The 20838-nt window shown below is 29.6% G+C and overlaps 1 protein-coding gene across 1 annotated transcript in view; it reads right to left on the minus strand.

Annotated features, from left to right (window-relative positions):
• Positions 1-10627, minus strand: part of LOC139485366 (transient receptor potential-gamma protein-like) — a 116437-nt gene extending 105810 nt beyond the window's left edge. Inside the window, exon 1 of the mRNA XM_071269804.1 lies at positions 9961-10627. The gene's annotated coding sequence lies outside the window, so the exon portion shown is untranslated. The remainder of the gene's footprint in view (positions 1-9960) is intronic.
• Positions 10628-20838: the final 10211 nt, after the last annotated feature.

The following is a 20838-nucleotide window of genomic DNA, read 5'->3' on the forward strand; positions in this document are numbered from 1 at the left end:
TAATAAAAAAAAAAGTAATTTAACAAGAAGTGAAATGATTATTTGCCTCCCGAACTGCAAGTTTCCAAATTGTGCCATAAATTGTGCCATGAGCGCATAATACGAACATTGCTTTTTCAAAGTATAAAGTTCCATAACTCCTCAATATCATATATCATATCAGAAATTTATAAAAAATAACCAGTTGATAAATTAAAAAAAAAGCTGAAAGCACTTTGGAGTTATTGATATTGTCTGAAAACTGGAAAATCCCTGTTTTTACTGAATAAAACCTCCATAACTCGGAAACATAAAATCTAATATTTATAAAAATCAAAAGGGAGCTTTTGTCAAAAGATATAAACAATTCACCATAGTTTGATGCAAAATGGTAAAAGCGCTTTTGAGTTATTGTCGGGCATGTTAACAACTAACAGACGGACAATACCATAATATGTCCCGTAAACAGACATATAAAAAGGAAAGTGAATTGGTCTGGAAAGTCAAACATTATATATAGGACAAAGATCAGCAATTCTCAGTTAATTTATTTGTGCTCCATTATCCCATTGATTAAAAGCATAATTAATCAGTTTCAAGTGCATACCCACTATTAACTAAATGCTTCAGTTACAAAACAATTAACCTATTGAAAAATATTATCCATTATATATCTAGGGAAATAAAAATCAAACAAGACCAGTAATGTGTATGGAGATTAAATATTTTATTGCTGATAATTTAGAACATAAAATATATGCATTTTTCTATTTTAATGCAAAAAAATTATATTGCTTACAAAAAGACAAGAAATGTGTATTGAAACAGATTTAATCAAATACCATTTGTACATAGAATATATTCCCTTTCCGAATTGTATCATAAAACAAATTAAGATATATTTTTTGTTTGTTTGGATTGGTTTCGGTCCCATAAATTTGTATACCCCACTTTTCTCCATCATTAATTCATAGTTTTAGGTATTTGTCTTTTTAAAGCTGCTCTGTCATTTAAAATGAACAGCAAATGTTGGACGATTTCCATGAAACCATTTAAATGAAACTGACAACTTTAAGCCTATTGAACAAATCCAATTAATTAAAGTAAGTTTCAAACACTTTTCCAAAGCTTCTTTCCAGAGAATTATGTAATATTAAGCTAATGACAAAAATAATAGTACATAATGTCATTTATTCTGACAAAAACAAGCAATTTTTCTTCTATACCATTAACTCAATAAGATGAGCCCGAGTTACATATGAACAGCTGCAATCGTTTGAAATGGCAATCAATCAGCTATATACACAAAATAAAATAAAAGAGCTTCCTTATTGGGTCTTTATATGAATAAAATGTCCATAGCAGGGTTAATGAGACAGAAACCTAACACCACAAAAAACAAACAAAAAACATCTAGACTGATAGAGATCAACATATATAGTGTAAAAACAATAGAGAAATGTCTAGTGTCAAACTTTGGATATTGTCAAATCTCAAAAAAATTGGATCCAGTTTTAATGCTATATGTTTATAACTATATAAACTTTATGTTTTTTTCCATTAAAGGTTTCTACTACTGGGTTTTTTTTTGTAACAAATTCCAATTTGAGAATAAAATTTAAGAGGTGGAAGATAACACAAAACCTTAAGAGTCAAAAACAAGCACAAAAAAAAAATAAAAGAAAAACAAGTTACCAAAACATTTTTTTTATTCTTAAGACTAGGCATAACAAACCCCACCTGAGGTGTAAATTATTTTTACCTTTATGTCTGTTTTGGTAAATGTTTCATTTTCTATATTCTTTCCACAAAAAGAACTGTCAGTTCTCAAAAGGAGATTTTAAACTTACTACTAAATTTTCAGTTTAGACATAATGAATGGAAAGCCTTCAACCTGCACCAAAAAAAAACAGTTCCTGATTGGTTTAGTAAGAGGTCATTCTTTGAAAATTAAAATGATGACATTTTGAAAGGTTCAAAGGGGGATAACTTGGACAATTCAAATAGTTCATCTAAAGGCTAGGTCACCTGATTACCGAATCAGTTTAATCACATATGGCATCATTTGTAAATTAAATAATAAATGAGTACAAATGTAACTGATTTACATTAGAATAATTAATTTTTAATGTCATAAGCCTTAAGTTATACATGTATTTACATAATCTTAAGTTTACCAATAATCAGTTATTTTCAGATGAGTAATAATGAGAATACTGACTTAAAAAAGAGGTTTGTGAAAACACAATAGCTACAATGGAGCTTTTTTAAGGTAACGACCATCTAACCTCAAGGGGGTGGGGTATGGTTTTTTTTCCTAACACAATATTTTGCTCACCAATTTGATGAAAAAACATTGTGGTCAAGTAGATGACAACAAAAAAACATTTCTAAATTCAAATTTTCCCCATATAAATTTATAGTGTTCAATTTTGAAAAAAATAATTTGATTGAGAGTGTCGTAACCAAGAGAAAAAATGTTTGCTGAATCAGACAAAAACCCAACCCTCCCCCTCTGAAGTTAATTGGTTGCTTCCTTAGTGGATTAGCCATAACATTTATCTGAATCAGCAAAAATTAAGTTACTTTCACTTTGACCAATTTGGTCATAAGCAAACTGTAATATATGGTGTTGTCTAATATATTTTTTTGTCTCTTATAAAGTTATGTAATTGAACAATATAATAACTTAAACAGCATTTAAAAAATAGCTTCGTTAATTTAAGCCAGTAATTTGTTTTGTCCAATAAATGTCTTCTTTTTTTTTTATAACAATTATTTAGATAAATTTGCATGCCAGATATGTATAAGGTTCAAATACTTAGATTTTAAAAATGAAAAATGGTTAAAGAGGGAGAATTAATTGGCTGATCTTTTCTAAAAAAAAAAAGAAGTAAAAGACACTTTGACCTCCCTGAACTTCAAAGGAAGATTTTCCTTTCTAAAAAAAAAATGTAATTGGAGGTTTCAATGATATCTTGAGAGTTGATAGATAATAAACTTTACATAACTCTTTGCATAGATAGATCAGAGTTACAAACAGGGGAAGTTATTTGGCAATATTTGCTTACTAAGCATTTTATTGTGTATGAAAAAAATAAATTGGTATAATTATTATGGTACAATTGGTTTTCATTTTCACACAGATTTCTGTCATCATGCTTTCTCAAGATTTTTCCATTTTACATTACACATTACTGTAAATTTAGAATTAATAGCAAGGTTTTTATTTATGCAAATAATGCAGTCTCAAAAAAATAGGAGATTACAATCTATTATCTGATACAAACATATCTATGCAACTTGTATAAAAGTGCAATGATATATCACAAACTTTGGTTGGTCATGTGGAAACAACAAACATAAAAATCATTTCTGAATTTTACGTATTTCATGACTAACATTTTAACATTTTTAAAGATATTTGAACCAACCACAAATATTGAAATGAGGTGGTACTAACATGACTAATTACCACTGGTACTTTTACCTTTTTACACTGCCATATTTTATAATAGCTCTAAAGTCATTGAGCTGCATACTCCTGAAAGGTTATCACCTGTACAAGCTTGGTTAACAGACCACATAAAATATTTGGAAACCCTTGAGTATATATTTTATCAAAGAATTGTTTCTTCAGATGTTCTTACAGCAAGGAGATACTTGTTCACAAATGTTTTATAATATTTTATTTCCTTACTTCTTAAAATCAATACTTAAGGTAGCCCATGAGAGTCAAAACTTGACAAAAGGGAAAACATATTGATTATTTTCAATGATTGAAAAAAGAAATGTCAGCCATGTAGTTTAGAAGAATAATAAACAACTGAAGAAGGCCAATAGCCGAAACGTCTTGAACAATTGGTTTATTTATACAATTATAAAAGGTATGTTCCCTATTGGAATTTTGAAAACAAGGAAAACATATTGATCAAGTTTTATACTTGTTCTTGTATTTCAATACGAATTCTGTTTGCTTGTATAGAAATAATTAAATTAAGGACGCTCTGATAGCATTCTACACTCTTCTGTATGTCTTTTACATGCATTAACATACAACTCTTCATATGATCTGATCATATTTTTACTAAGGTCTCACTAAAAAAAAAATCATGTATCCAGGATGATAATGTAAACTTCTGTTCAACAATGGAGGCCATCTTGAAATATGGACAGCCACAATATCATTTGTAAAGACAGAAAAACATCTTTTGGTAGTCATATCATTTGACTTTTGCAAGAGCATTTGGTAACTTAAATTGCATAAATTTTCCAAACTAAAAAAGTGAATGCTTACACGTCTATTTCTTTCAGTGAATATATCTTTCCTTTAAAATTAAAAAAATATATACATTGTGAGCAATTTACTACCTAAAATTTATACCACAAATTTAAGTACAACTATACAACCCAAATACATCAGAAATATAGAAAAGTTTAAAATAATATATAAACAAACGTATTCTTCTCCATTTTCATTAAATGCACTCCAGACACAAATAAAGAATCACACTTAAGATACAAATAAATAAACAAACAAATAAAATTACGCAATATTTTCATAAAAAACAAAATTCTTGAAGACATTTGGCAAGTTCTGATTTCTTTTTTTTTTTTTTTTAATTTAATTGCAAACACTTTTCCTTTCTCCAACCAATAGTTTGTCTGTTTTAACACTTCAGAGTTTGTATGTAAACAACAGGAATTGTTGCTCTGACCTATGTGATTAACAGATTTGTTTACATCAAAGAATGGTTTTGTGTTTTCAATTCTTATATATTCAAATAACAGGTGTACAATGCAATGAAGTAGAGCCCACTATTATATTACTGTAGTTACAGAAATATGTTTTAATGTCTATAGATATCTCCAAAGGCTTAAGCAAAACACTTTCAACGCAGGTTTTCTTCACATTAATTCCATGTAAAAATAACATGTAATTCTCATGTACTTTAATTAGCATATGAATTTCCCTTCAGTATATAATGAAAAGTTAAACATAAATATTAATGTGAATATTAGGAATAACAAAATGTTAAATTCACATTATGTTTACACATAAACATTCCATACGTTCAATATGCATAACAACATAAAAAAAGAGAGGATGTGGTATGATTTCCAATGAGACATAACTTTCCACAAGAGACAAAAAAAATACTTATTTAATAATTAAATACTTATTCAATTTATAAAGAGCTATAAAGTCTATAAATCAATTGAGTTTATAAAAAAAAGAAAATGAGTACAAAAGCGTATGGTGATAGGATACAGTGATCAGTTTTGTTTCAAAGTAAAATTTTAATTGGTTAAAAACTTGTTATATAGAATGTTATTTGCACTTTTAAATTTTTCAAAGCTTTAAATCTTGCAAATGTTATCTAATTATCCTAACACTGATATGCACAACTTCACAGGGGAAGAAAACAAGAGGATTAAATTTCATTTTAATCAAACCTAAAACACATCCTATGTTAGCGAGATAACACAACTGCACATTTATGTTCTCAGGAACAAATAATGGACTTATTTTTAAATAAATTGAGAATGTGTCCATGATGCGCCCCTGTATGCATACCATATATAGTTATAAAGGAACATATAGGACAGAAGAACAGTAAAAGTGACGCTATCTATATTTGATTGCTCTGAGTTTTGTGGTTATAAGTATTGTGTAGTAAGTCTCATAACATTTGGTTCAGGCTAACTGAAGTTAGAGAACAGAAACAGAAGTTCAACAATTTTTTCATTTGTAAACAGGCATAACTTTAAAACGGTAAAAGTGACACCAAAAAATTCATACTTGATCTGTTTTTTGTGGTTATAAGCATTGTATAAAAGTTTTTTAACATTTGGCTTAGGCAAACTAAAGTAATAGAATAGAAACCAACTTTGGGACATACAGAAGCACAGACAGACAAGGGTAAAACTTAATGCCCCCTCCACTACTGCTGGGGTATAATATCTATCTAAGTATTTACAAGGACAAGGTACAATTTACCGAATTCAAAATTAGCAAAAACAAGTATTGAATATGTGTACTTACAGATGTACTCCTATTATATTGCTCTCCAAATATGTTTTCAAAAACGCTATCTTTTTACAGATATATGCATATATTAAATAACAGTAATTAATAAAAAAAACAAAAAAAACTGTCTAAAATGCTGCAAAATCTAATCTCACACATTTTGTTTTTAGCAGTACAACTCTTCTTACCTTGATAAAAGATCATGGATAGAAAGTCTTTTTCAAATTATGTTTCTGAACTTATCCTTCTTTGTGGTAAAAATATTGGAAAATGTTATCTTATGTCATTTTTATAAAGTCAAAGTCAAAACGTTTCATAAGTCACATAATATTTACATTTTCTCAAGGCAATTATTCATGCAGTTGTTAATAAAATGAATCATACAGTAGTTTGATTTTTCAGTGAATTCATAGCGTAAAATAATTCCAAAACATATCTTATTCTCTAGGATTAATGTATTATCTATTCATTTCAATATAAATCTTAAATTTGTATTTTGCTTTTCTAATTAAATAAATTAAGCCGTTTATATGCTTTTCTTTCCATTGAACAGTCAATATCATTCCATAAATCTCTTTTTAGTACTCTTTATTTTCTTGGTTTTTGTCCTAATGCAATCACATCATGAAACCTAATTTATTGTATACTCACTTCACAAAAAGTTCTAACACCAAAACTCATTTCCTTGTTCACCTCATACAATTTTGTTAGAGGGGGGTAGGAGGGGTACTGATCCCGAAATCAAGGCCTTAAAACCACGAATTCCTGAGGTCTCAAATTTAAATAACTTTAAATCACAACATCCCAAAATTCGAAAAAAAGAATTCCCGGATCCCAAAAGGGTCAATCCCCAAATCCCAAGCTTAAAAACACCAGATCCCAGAGTCCTGTTAAAGGTCCTATCCCCCCTCTTGTTACACCCAAAGTATTTTTTGTTAGTCAATCTCATGAAATAAACCTACTCCAAAATTCCTTTCTTGTCCACCTCATAATATTTAATCATCAGTCTTTGTATCCACCTCATAAAAAGTCCTTGCACCAAAACTCATGTCTTTTATCAACCTCATTAACATTCCATTCCCTCAAAGTCATGTCTTGGTATCCACCCTATAAACAGTCCTCCACCCAAACTCATGTCTATGTATCCACTTCATAAAAATTCTTTAAGTATAACTCATGCTGGTTCCATTCACTCAAACTCATGTCTTAGTATCTTTCTCATAAACATTCCATTCACTCAAACTCATGTCTATGTATCTTCCTCATAAAAGTCCTTCAGCTATGACTTATGTCTGTACCATTCACCCAAACTAATGTCTTTGAGGTCAAGGTCAGGTGTAAGGTGTCTGGTGGACATGTAGAGTTGCACAGATTCCATACACCAAATATAGTTATCCCTTTACTCATAATAAGTCAGTGGCGGATCCAGAACTTTTCCTATGGGGGGGGCCCGCTGACTGACCTAAGGGGGGGCCCGCATTCCATGCTTCAGTGATTCCCTATATAATCAACCAAATTTTTCCCATGAAAGGGCCCCCCCCCCCCCCTGGATCCGCCTATGCAAGTGAGTATATCACACGACAAAAAAATGTACATTTTTTCAAGCAATCACTGAACCATCAAAATGAGGTTATTGAAAATGGACATATGGCAGACTGAAACTTTGTACCATAAGGTATATCAGCATGGTTGACTGAAACTTTGTACCATAAGGTATATCAATACTAGGTATGAAACATATGGGTCTTCTACCTTCTGAAATATAACACTGTATAAAATAGATGACAAACATTGCTATATTGTAATCCATATATATATTGCATTCTCTCTGGCCAGACAGAAAAAGTCAATGTGATAAGATTGCCAAAATGACAAGTATCCACCAGAATCCAAATGATTTAGATGTAGGCAACTATAGGTCACTGTACAGCCTTTATCAATGAGTAAAACTTATACTCTACAGCTTTAAGTGAATGATAAAAGATAATTAACTTGTTTCTTTTTATGTTAATCAAAGGCATCCTCTATGAAATTAGGTGGTCATTTATAAGGGATCTTAACCCTGACAAGTCATGAATCATCTCATCAAAATCATATGAAAAATCCATAAGTACATACAATTTAGTGTTGAGATGTCATTTTTATATTATACAGCAAGATTTCTGTAGGAGAATTAGCTCTATACAAACAGGCTACAGGAATAGACAAAACATTATCAGGGGCATTATCTCACTAAGGAGACATGATACAAACTGCACCTAGACATTCCAAAGTGAGAAATGTTTACTTCATATGCACTCAAATTGCATCTTTCTTTTGTACATTTCACACAAAATTATCTACAGATTTAAATATTTACGAGATATCTAAACATCTTTTTTTTTAATTCTGCCTTGAATGAAAAGTTCAGGCTTTAAAACCATACTTGAGGTTGAAATGTACACCACAGATGCATTTCTATAAAAAAAAATAAAAAAATTCAGCCTTGAATGAAAGATTGGCTTTAAAACCATACTTGCGGTTGAAATGTACATCACAGATGCATTTCTATAAAAAAGTTTTTAAATTCTGCCTTGAATGAAAGATTGGCTTTAAAACCATACTTGCGGTTGAAATGTACATCACAGATGCATTTCTATAAAAAAGTTTTTAAATTCTGCCTTGAATGAAAGATTGGCTTTAAAACCATACTTGCGGTTGAAATGTATATTACAGATGAATTTCTATAAAAGCAGAGTAATTGTATCCATAACTGATGCAAACCCATTTAAGAGACACCAATTAAATGGTATATAGAACTAAGTGCTGTCTGAAAGTGGGGGCAATATATTTTCATCTATTTCATGCATTAACTTTTGATTCTATGGCAGACAAATTTTACTTCAATATTAATGGAGAATTAAGTGTCACTTTAAGATCTAGATTCATAGACTTAGAATTTCAGACAGTCCAATTATATGCAATTTCCAAAAAATTATTTCACAACTATTGGTATTCCATTAAATATCCCAATCTTTCATAAACATATCTGACGTCATTCTTTTTGTGAATCTTCTACATTCATTAAAATCTGTATCAGCTCTGCAGAACTTGTATGCCTATAACTAGAGTGTACGTCAGACGTATGCTTTTTAAGGTAATAAAGAAACTTCACTAGAAAGTGTTGAAACTTTGTATAAAGTGCAATCAAACAGGAAGCAAATTTAAAAATGAAACTGCAGTAAATATTTTGGAGAAAAGATGGAAAATTTTATTAGTGCTTTTAGTCCTTAAAACAATGACTACTCATAGTAATTACGCTATGTTTTAGTAAAGTATAGAGAATTGAATTACAACGAACTGATGGTTTATAAATTTGGTAATATCTTCTGGTAGGGCTTAAGAAATTTAACTAATTAACCATTATTTAATGCCTTATCACTGATCAAATTTTCTCAACAGACTTTTACAAGAGTAATACAATGGGAGCTGATCTTTCTAGAACACCCTAGATCACCCCCATTTTTTGTTTGGTGGACTGCTCTAAATTTGCGTGAGAGTATGGCCATATGGATTTGAAATGAACATTTTGCATTTGTGAAAATGTGATAAATGCAACAATTTCCAATAAATGTTTGTATAAACATGACCATATTTGTTTTATGCTGCATTTTATTAATAACTTTCTTTAACAAACAGAATATTGTTCTGGTTCAGTAAACAAAGTTAGAGGGATTTTTTGCATTATATTACTTTTTTATATAACGCTTACACAGATACTTTTCTCTGTTCAATAATTGTGCATGTTCCCTGAATTTTACAATATAAAAACTTAAATACCTGAATAGTTTTATATTAAATCAATAAGATTAAATTGCATATAATATTATTATTACCAGAAAAATAAACATAATAGTTATTCTCATCCATAAAACTATACTGATATTCAGCAATAAAATGAAGAGACCTACCTTAAAATCGTCAGTAATTTATCATCTGTTGCGTTTTAACAATTCAATACCATCTGATTTTGACGGAGAAAACAGATTGAACCTATATCAACAAAGTTCCTTTTAATCAGCTGTCATTACAATGCTCATACCTAAATAATCATTGTCTATTTCAAATATCTGGCGCTTGCCAAAAAAATCATAGGATCGATCAATAAATGATGAAGATACTGATTCGGAGCTGATGCTGAATTCAACAAGTAGACTTTTAGTTACACCGTTACTTTGTAAATTACTTCCTGGACGGACAGATGTTTCCTATGAAGTTTTTCATCCGATATATCATTGATATCAAGTGAACAACTTTGATTATATCAATCTATCAAAAAACGGCCCGATATCTTCTTGATAGCTCATTTATATGTAAAATATAAAAATCCATCAATGATTAAATTTACACAGTTAACTAATTATCCATAAGTTAATGATCAATGGTTTTGATTACAAGAGGGACAACTTCATAGATATTTTAAGTATTTACATTGTGATGTGCAGATTCAAAATCTGATCATTAAAATAATTGAACAATTTTGTTGTAGGAAAAATCACTGCTAATTTATTAATAAGATTTAAAAACGCCAGCTATCTTATGACTGATCAACTTTCTTGTAGCATTAAACAGATCGATAGATGTGAAATACGGACAACAAAACTCCTGTAAGAGATGCATCTTTATCATTCCTTATCATAACGCTAATCCATATTGTTTAATACAAGAAAAATTAATTATGCTTGCCACCAGCTGTTTCTCACATAACATTCTTTTTGCTCAGAAGAAATTCTTTGAACTTCAAACTGTTTTCTTTGAAAGCTGCGATGACATTTTAACATGTAAATTAATTGAAAGCTTCTACTGTTTTCTTCAGAAGTTTCTCTAGGCAAGTAAATTGAAAATCATAATAATTGTTTCCTGTTTAGTACACTTTGTTTACATGCAAATAACAATGTTCGATTCTTTTACTTCTGATAATTCTAATTTTTAAAATTATCATGTACAATCATATTCTAATGTATTAACTACCTAGGAACCAAACGCACAATCATGAAAAAATTGATCATGTGTATGTATCACGGATAACATATTTTGTTTGAAGGTTTATGCATTTGCAGCATGGAAATATAATCAAAATATAAAGATATTGTCAATGAGAAAATTATACAGATATGGAAATATTAGTCAGTTTTCTTATTTCACATTTCAAGATTATGATTATATTTTGTTACATTTTTGCTAAAAATCCATCCAAACTATATTTTTATTTTTATGCAATATTTTATTTTAAATGAAATGAGAATTTTTGGTCAAATCTTGGTTTTAAGTTGGTGAAAGGTGTTTTAATGGGTAAAAATTCCAATTTCAATGACTTATCTCCCTTTTTCATTGATTTTACATTGCATTCTATACAATTTATATCCAGTTACTGACTTTACAAATAATATTGTACATTCAGGGTACACCATCTGTATTCAATTCAATTTTCCCAGTAAATCTATGGGGTTTTTTTTCTTCCGCTTTTCTTCCCCTTCAAAAGTTTTAAGAAGACTTGGTCTATGAACTGCATGTTAATCATTTGCAGGTTATCTCTGACAAGACTTTGTGAACATTTTAAAATGTTAATTTGATTCTATCTGTTTTTATTTTCAAAATGGTGAGAGGAATTTGGCTGAATTTTTTAAAAAGTTTGTAAACAAAACTGAATGGTTATATTTCTTCCCGATTTACATAAATTATATGAGTTGTAAAATCATTGGACACATTTTTCTTTTCAGCTAGAGCAGGACAAACATTATGGTTTTACTAAACAAATTGTAGAGAAATATCACTGCATGCCACTATAGCAGTATCTCTTGTTCACTTGTTACACTGTTGGTGTTTTTAAACAATACAATGAATAATAGTTCTAAGAAAATTTGTTATAACTGTCACCTCTGTGTTACATCAACGTTCAGAATTATGTAATTTACTGTGATGCATCTTAGCCTGCTTCCCCTCAAGTTATCGCTGTTTTGAAAAGTTTACGCTGCTAATGCGAAAATGCCATATAAGAGGAATAATAAATGATAATTTACTTTAAAAAAAAAAGAACTGAACCTGAAAATAATCATTTTATGGAGTTCTTAAATTTCTAAACAGTTACCATGAAATTGCTCAATGGTAAGGTAAAAAAAACTTTTCCATTTCAAATGTTGAATAATAAAAACTTTTTTCAAGTTTATATCACTTCAACTTTAATCAAATTTTTCATAATGGTAATAATCTTTATATCTATAGTTAACCCAACTGACATAAAAAGTTTTAAAACTTTATCAAACAAATAAAGTCAATTTTATATTTATTACCTTCAAATCAGAGCAGCAGAATTCATAACATCCAAAATTATCTGAAAATCAACGATTCACATTTGATAAGCGGAATATGCATCATAACAACCATGTGGTCATTTTCTCACAAGCATCTAACAAACAATAGTACTGGTATCATAATAACCAAGAGTCCTAAAACTACTTTTACGATTTTTGTTAATCTACTGGTTCCCTGATTCTTGTTAATCTCCTGGTTCTCTGTCAGATTAGTCTTTATTGTTTAATATTGATTTACTCAACAGGTTTTAATCATGTCTTAGTAATTATCTATCATTTTTCATCAAGAATTCCCTAGAAGAATCACAATTGTCTCTAGTCATTAGAGGATCAATACATCTTGTTTGTAAATGTATCATATAACATCTTTATACACTTATAATTTGTCGTAGTGAATTGATATTGGAATTATACAATTTGTCTATCTTTGAAAAAAATCTTGGTTTTTTGTTTCAAGAATGATTAAATCATTGTTGAGGGGTCAAATGCACTTTATTTTATATAAATATCATTAGGACTTGTATTCAAATTACATAGTCAATAAGGCTGGACAAATATAGAGTGCAAAATGTATTTGTACCATATATATCATTCAAATTTGATAAAATACATTTATAAATTTCAGTATTTTAACTATTGTGAATATACATGTAGAATTTTGAAATAAAATTAATCATTTCAATTTCATGACATGCTGTGTTCAACTAAAACTTTCAAAATCTTAAATGGGACTTCTCTTCTTCTTTTTTTTTTTAAACTTATCCTGTGGCATTTTCGCAATGCATTTTAAAAAAACATAGCAAAAAATTCAAAATTTACCATTATACGAACATTTAATTTCTAGGACGCAGACAGCTGATGCAAAACAAAAATCCAAAACTATAAATACCTTGATTTAAAAGCATGATTTGAATTACAATGTGGAATGTGTTAATACTCCTTCCTAGTTGCTTTTGCAGCAGTTTTGGAGACTTTTAAACTTTAATAATATTGTAAAGTGTACTGAATGTTGGTCTTGAAGAGGGTTTATATTACCTTGACCTTATTTTCATGATTCATTGGTCAATGTTAAGATTTTGTGTATTGATCTGAAAGAGTAAAGCAAGAGAGACATTTTAGTGTGTGCATTTCTTTTTTTTTCTTTTTTTGTGTGATTTTTCAGGTGCATTGATTTGATTGTGTTATTTTTTCATTTTTTTCTTCATATTTTCATTAATCAAGATAACAGCCAACCCATAGAAATGTGACTTTCATAGGTCTCCCAATTATAAGTGTACTATCAGATATTAGGTATCTTAATGACAATTTTCTTGACCGCAGTGTCCAGACATGGTATTTATAGAGGTTGCATTGCAGGATATTCATTAGGAGGCGGTGCACAGTCCTATTACCCTCTTATGCTATACATAAACGAGTACCAATTACTAAAGGTAGGAATTTTTAAATAAGGTAATAATGGAATACATTGAAAAGGACCACCTACAAACAGGGAAAGTAGCTGTCAACATGAAAGATAATGGAACCCCTGGCATTGTAAATATGAATAAAAAGACATGCAACCACACAATGCTATCGGATCCTATTGCATTTCCTTATAACATAATCATAAAAACACACAGAATTTTCTGATTAATAGTACATACAAAGAGGTAGAGCCAATATCTTCTAGTACCAGTAATTGTTTCCCTCACATGGTGAAAATATAATTGTATTCAAATCCAAAAAAACAAAATTAATTGAATATCAAAATACAGGGTACTAACCATATTCTGCCGTGTATAGTACACAGTTATGTATAGTACACACCCCTTTTCACCTCCCCCAAAAAATCATGAAAAAAAGTTGAAAAAAAAGGCAGAAAAAAAAATTGAAGTCTAGTTCACTGTAAAAAATCCTTTGATAGGGACCTATTATTCCATGTATTCAATCTTCATTTAAGTCAATTATAAGATCAAAATAATTAAATTTTCTTTCAAATAAACCTATTTATTACTATTGAAGGTATTTTGAAACAAGAAAGCAAATTTTCCATTTTGATAAAAAAAAATTCAAGGAGAACATTAACCAAATGAGATAATTTGAGTGCAAATTTAACTTCCTAAATAATTTTAGTATTAGGCTAGCTATTAATGTCCGTCCTATATATTTTTGGGATAAATACTCAACAAGGATATTTTTTACAACTACGTCTGGACACAAATGTATTGTTAAAAGTTATCAATATCTGACCTTGTCTGACTTGAAGACATTCCAACATATAAAGATGATAATATCATCAAATTTACAATATAAGCCTGACTGATTTTAACAAGATTAAGAGTATATCATGATAGCTCTGAAAGCCAGCAGACAGTGAAAATAGTTGGTTATATTTCTATATAGATTACGTTTCGTTTCGGGAATTCTCCTTTAACTCGTAGATGTATAATTCATCGCTTATTTTATTTATTGTCTTCATTTATGGAAGAGAAATACAAATACTGAATGAGTACGTTCTTTTCTGATATCATTTGAATCACTTTGTGGTTACATCAGAAAAGATTGATGAAGCTTCCGTGAAAAAAAAATTAGGTCGAGGGAAATTAATAATCCTCCGACTCAACAAAGGTATTTCTTACTTTCTATTCATGAGATGATTGGAGTAGATACTTAGACAGATATGGATATTTTCAGTAACATAGAATTGTCAACCACCACAATTACTTCAGATAAATCATTTTGACGCAAGCAAACAAACATGTTTGACGTAATATGAAATCTCTAGAATTACTTTAAATAACTGGAAACAACAGCTTATCTTGAAAGTCCTCGTTTATTTCCGATACATATTCCATTATTCTGACATCAGCAGAAATATGATTCAATGATGCAAAATTAGCTGCAAACCCACAGGGAGGTTCTGTCAGAAATCTATGATGTCTCTTAATGGCTAATTCATAGGTGTACAATTTTAGACGCAATATTTTCACATTGGTTTATATTTATTATAAAAGGTCTTGTTGGTTTAATTAAACTGTTAAATATTGTGTATTAACCAACCAATATAATATTGGATGATATTTAAAAGAATGATGTCAAATCTTCATAAAAATTATTTAAAAATGACAATTATTATGTACCCAAGGGGAGATAACTTTGTAACATCTTATCAATTGATTTAATTGTCGGAGAGAGTAGTCACTGTCATCGTCACATACACCAAAGTTTAATACAAATGATCACTTCTTAGTCTTCACACTGGTTATGGCATTTGCAACACAATACAACTGATGTATTTATAAAGGTTACTAGGGAACACGTGTATGTGTTTACTTTAAGCATGTGTGTTCAAATCAAAACACGTTTATGTTTAATTTGATTGGACAAACAGTAAGTTATTACATTTGTACCGGTTTAATCAATCATGATAACTTCATGCTAGAATTTTAGTGCTAAATTATAGTATTATAGTCTAGAATTGTCATTCGAGGTTCGCCTATCAGACAGTACAGTTTTGTTTCCCACCCACCCTCCCCTTTTAAGACTTCATAGGAATGTACATAGTATGTTATGTAGTAAATAGTTTATATGATACATGTATGTATTACTGTAAAGATTTTTTTCTTTATTATTGTAGATTATATTTATATGTGATGGCAGCGGTTGATGACAGCACATTGGACATTTGTGTTATAATTTGTAATAAAATAAGCTTTCTTAGCTGTCTGGGCGAGCTGATAACCAAATAACGGTGTTGAGTTTTTACTTTATAAATGCTTAATGTTCGTTTGAAGTATTGAATAAGAACATAATGCTATAGGGTAACAGTATGAATATCGGCGAATATTCTTCAAAGTAAATTTTAATTTTGCATGAGCTTATGTCAATGTAATATTGTATTCAATGAGGGATGATATCCACATAGAACATTTTATTTTAAATCTAAGCTTGAAAATAGATATAAGAAGATGTGGTATAAGTGCCAATGAGAACTCTCCATCCAAGTCATAATTTGTAATACTAAACCATTATAGGTCAAAGTAGGGTCTTCAACACAGCCTTGGCTCTTACCAAACAGCAAGCTATAAAGGGCCCCAAAAATGACTAGTGTAAAACCATTTAAACGGGAAAACTAACAGTCTAATTGAAAACCATATATATATACTAAATTTGAAGCTTTATTGCAATCAAAATATCTCATTGCTAATTTTGAGGGTTTTTTTCTTTGATCTTTTTTTTTTGACAATTTTTTATATCATGCTATTTGCTTGAAATAAAAAATTATTGCTAAAACAAAAGGGCACACATGCCATTGTCAATGTACATATCAATGAGGTCATAGGCAAAATAGTGATAATCTATAATAATTGCATGTTAACCTTGGATTACATTCTGTATGAAAGGAGTAGGTTCAGTGAGACCCCTTTTTGGCCCCAAAATATAGCAGTTTTAGAAAATTGTGAAAATGTAATCGTTTAGATATTCATTGAAAAGTAGAATGCTTCTGCTACATAAATATGGGCTGTTTTTGACAATACAATGCACATATATCAGGTACTAGCATCATTAAGTCATGCTAAATTACTGAAATCTTCACAATTGTAGCATTTTAGTTAAATTTTAGACGGTTTCCGTCTTAAATGAAAGTGGACGGATTCGTGTTCATTCATAATATTGAAATGCAAGTTGTATTTGATGATAATACATAATATATTTAAAGGTTGAGGATGAACACAGATGCGGCCACTTTCATTTTTTACAAAAAACATCTTAAAAGTGACAATTTTTGGCATATTTGATAGATTTTTCATATTTAAGCTTCAATCGGAGCGTTTTTAATGACTTAATAAGTTAAAATCTTTCACATAAACTTATTGCATCAATTGAAATAGGCACTTAAGTGTTTAGAAAGTGTCTAAAATCTTTCGTTAGATGAACTTGAATATTGAGGCCGAAATTGGCCCTTACTGGACCTACTCCTTTGTGGTTGCTGTACAATAAAACCAAGAACTATATGCAATCTTCACTTCATGGTTGTCGTATATTTGTTGAATAAATTTATGTAATTGCTTATTTTGCTGTTCATTGCACACTTATCTATTTTGTCATTAAAACAGTTTTATACTTTTTACTACTGCATGAGACCATACCACTGCTGATGGCCTTTCAGATTGTGTGGATATATTACATACACAAGTTAGAGCTTCTCTACTGGTGTGTTTTGAATGATACTGTTTGCCTTCAAATATCTAGGTAATGCATTTTAATATCATTCTATTAAAATAAATTGTTATAATTGTTATGATGATGCCCCTTTTGGTTTTTCTGTTCTCAAATGTTCGATCTTTTGAATTAACAAATTTTTAGTATTTTTAGCATCCTTATGTTGTACATATTCCAGAAACACTTTTTTCTTTATTCAATGTTTATATTGTATCATCTCACATTCTTCCTTTATTTTATACTGTAATAAATAAATCTATAATAAAGTTCAATTAGGGTTAAACTAATTTCCTGTTGAAGACTTGGTTTTTAGCAGGAAAAGCTAATCCCTTTCAGATCATCGTTTTATCATTTGATTATAGAATTAACGATTTTTGCAATTTGCTATGATCTCAAACATGCAACAGCAATTATAAAAAATCTAAAATAAGATTCTAAACATTCATGCTTCATTAAGACAGTCGACTCAATAAAGAATCTGTTTCAAACATTAAAATCATCTTCTTTTTATAAAATCGGACAAAAATGCTAGAATGATATCAGAAACAGAAATGCTTCATTACAACTTTTCAGTCACAAGTGAATCTGTGAATGACATTAAAATCAAATTCTTCAATAGATTTTCCACTACGGCAAAAATCTCCTGATACCTTCAATAAATTACAAGTTTAACTCACAAGACTGTTTCGATGGTTATTTCCGACTATGATGAATGTTACCAGTATACACTATGTCCCAAAGGACCCTTCATTCTTAAAAATAAATCGTTATTTAAAAGGACAATATGTTACCATATTTTTATTTCTGTTTTATATTAAACCAAAGTTATTCTGTTTGTCTAACGTATTAAAATACTGCCTGATACATTACATGTACTTTCTAATGACTGGTTTCCGCTATTAACGTAGCTTTTAACAATTAGGGTCAACAGGTAGGAATCAAAGGTGTAAAAAACATCCTTTCAAGGTGATTTGTTCTACTATAATTGCTTCATCACTAAAGTTTTACTATTGGGAAATACTTTCTTAACAATGAAATTGCTAGATTTTTCAGTGAACTAAAAATAGCATTTTAAAATTGAAATAGAAGATTTATTTTTGTTCTATTTACCGAAATTACTTCAGAGCAATTTTGATTCTATGATCTTCATTCCAAAAAAATTGATATTTACAATATGATTTTTACAATCTCTTCTTTAATAAATCACTGTAGTTAGTAGAGTGACTCTTATACCTTTATCATATCTGAAAGATTAAACAAGTCACAATTTCAAACGTTTCTTAGAACATCTTGCAAACTAAGCCTTAAGCTATCTTGATTGTAGGCTTAAAAATAAAATGAGAGGTATGGTGCATGTATGTAATTGGTTACCAACATTAATAGATAAAGAAAAAAAAAAAACATCTAGAAGGTAACATTAAAGTTCTTCAACTCTTCAAGTGTTACAAGAAAGCTTGTTGTCATTGATACAAACACTAAGTTAACATATCACTGTGCATTTTTTAAATTTTCAAACAGCTTCTTGTTAGCAGCAACCCTCTATCAAGGAAATTATGATACAAAATGAAAACTCTCAATATATACTCTCATATGCCAGCACTACTTGATAAATGCTACATAGAAATGAGAAGTTCACAATTGGGAAGCTGAAATCATCTCTATAATGTCATGAAGTTTTGTTCTTAACAGACCCTTATTGTCAATTGTTAGATGTGAGATATGAGGCAGATCTAAATGTATTTGTTGCATCCGTTATATCGAGTTCCATGGGATAGATGCGTTCAGCAGTCACCAAACTTTGAATTATTTAGTGAGAGGAAATCATTTTTATCAGGGAGTGTGAATTGAAAGGATAATGCTAGCTTTAATCTATCATTAGAAGCTCCTGTATGAATTTTAACTCATATGAATAAAGGAAAAATCAGAAAAAAGACTTCAAACATAACAAATATGTTGTCAATAAAGAAATAAAATACCTTGATAATGTCAGTTTCAGAAAAAAAAAATGGTAAAAGCAGAGTGTTTTTATTTTTTAACAAAGCATGATGTATCCCTCTCTAATAAAACATAACTTGAATCTAAGTTGGGAATACTTGTGCAAAAGTAACACAGAGCTAGTTTAAATAAAAAATGTTTTCCAATTCATAATTTTCAGTTTCGCATGGTTTATTTCTGTTTACCCTAGAATATTGACTTGCTGTCAATTTCTATTTGATTTAGAGAATACTAAATTTTCTAAAAATGGTAAATCAATCTTTTTAAAAAGACATTTGTAGGCAGAAATTCTCAAATAACAAAAGTCAGAACAAAAAAGACATTTGAAGGCAAACATTATTATCTATAAAGAAAAAGTGTAACAATTGGTGGATTTGCAGTAAAATTTAGATTAAATATCTCCCTTAGGAATATTGTAGTAAATAGTTATCTCCCCTGGTTAAATCAGAAATTCCTTATCACATTAATGATTTGACATTTCAAAATTACAAAGAATAAGATAAGGTGTTGTATAAAAAAGAAGTGAACATGAAAATGATAATTGACTAGAATTCAGTTGACTATAAGTATAACATACATTTCTCTAATTTTTGTGCTATTTTCACATTTCTTGATTGGTGTGAGAAAAATATTTCTCCCTACTAGTGAAATATCTGTTCTCGGCTAGTGATTAGTCGAAATTTGATTATGACGTCAAAATTTATTGTTTTCTTCTGAATTTTCCAAACGTGATGTCATGAAAAAAGATGACCTTGCCTGATGACATCGCATATAAAGAACACAAGTTTCTGAAATAGCAAGTACACTTTATTTATATTATATGTGTGTTCATTGTATCCAGAAACGCGAAAAATCATGGAATTTATAAGAAAGCAAAAAAATAACTGACTTTGGAAAAAGGGAGAGGGCTTAAAATAATTGCCCTGTCTCCAAGTGTCTATGACTCAGTTTGATACCTTTTCTGAAATTCTCCAGACATAAAATTTTTTACAAAAATTCATCCGACAACAGTTTGCATACTTTCAACCATAAGCTCTAAATACCCACAATTTTGCGGGTGTGTTCTAGTGTCTATTTATTATTATTCTTACATTTCTAGTTTTCTTAACTAATCTTGAAACTTCTGAGTTTCACAATTTTTATTACATTCCAAAATTACACTGGATATCATCAGCACGAATAAGGCTGATCTCTCTTATGAATTATTTCTCATTTTTTGTTCCTGGATCTTTTGTGCAGTATAGGTTTGAAGGTTGTGCATTGACCCGTGGTTGTTTACTT

The sequence above is a fragment of the Mytilus edulis genome, chromosome 8 (assembly GCF_963676685.1).
Source record: "Mytilus edulis chromosome 8, xbMytEdul2.2, whole genome shotgun sequence".
Taxonomy (NCBI): domain Eukaryota; kingdom Metazoa; phylum Mollusca; class Bivalvia; order Mytilida; family Mytilidae; genus Mytilus; species Mytilus edulis.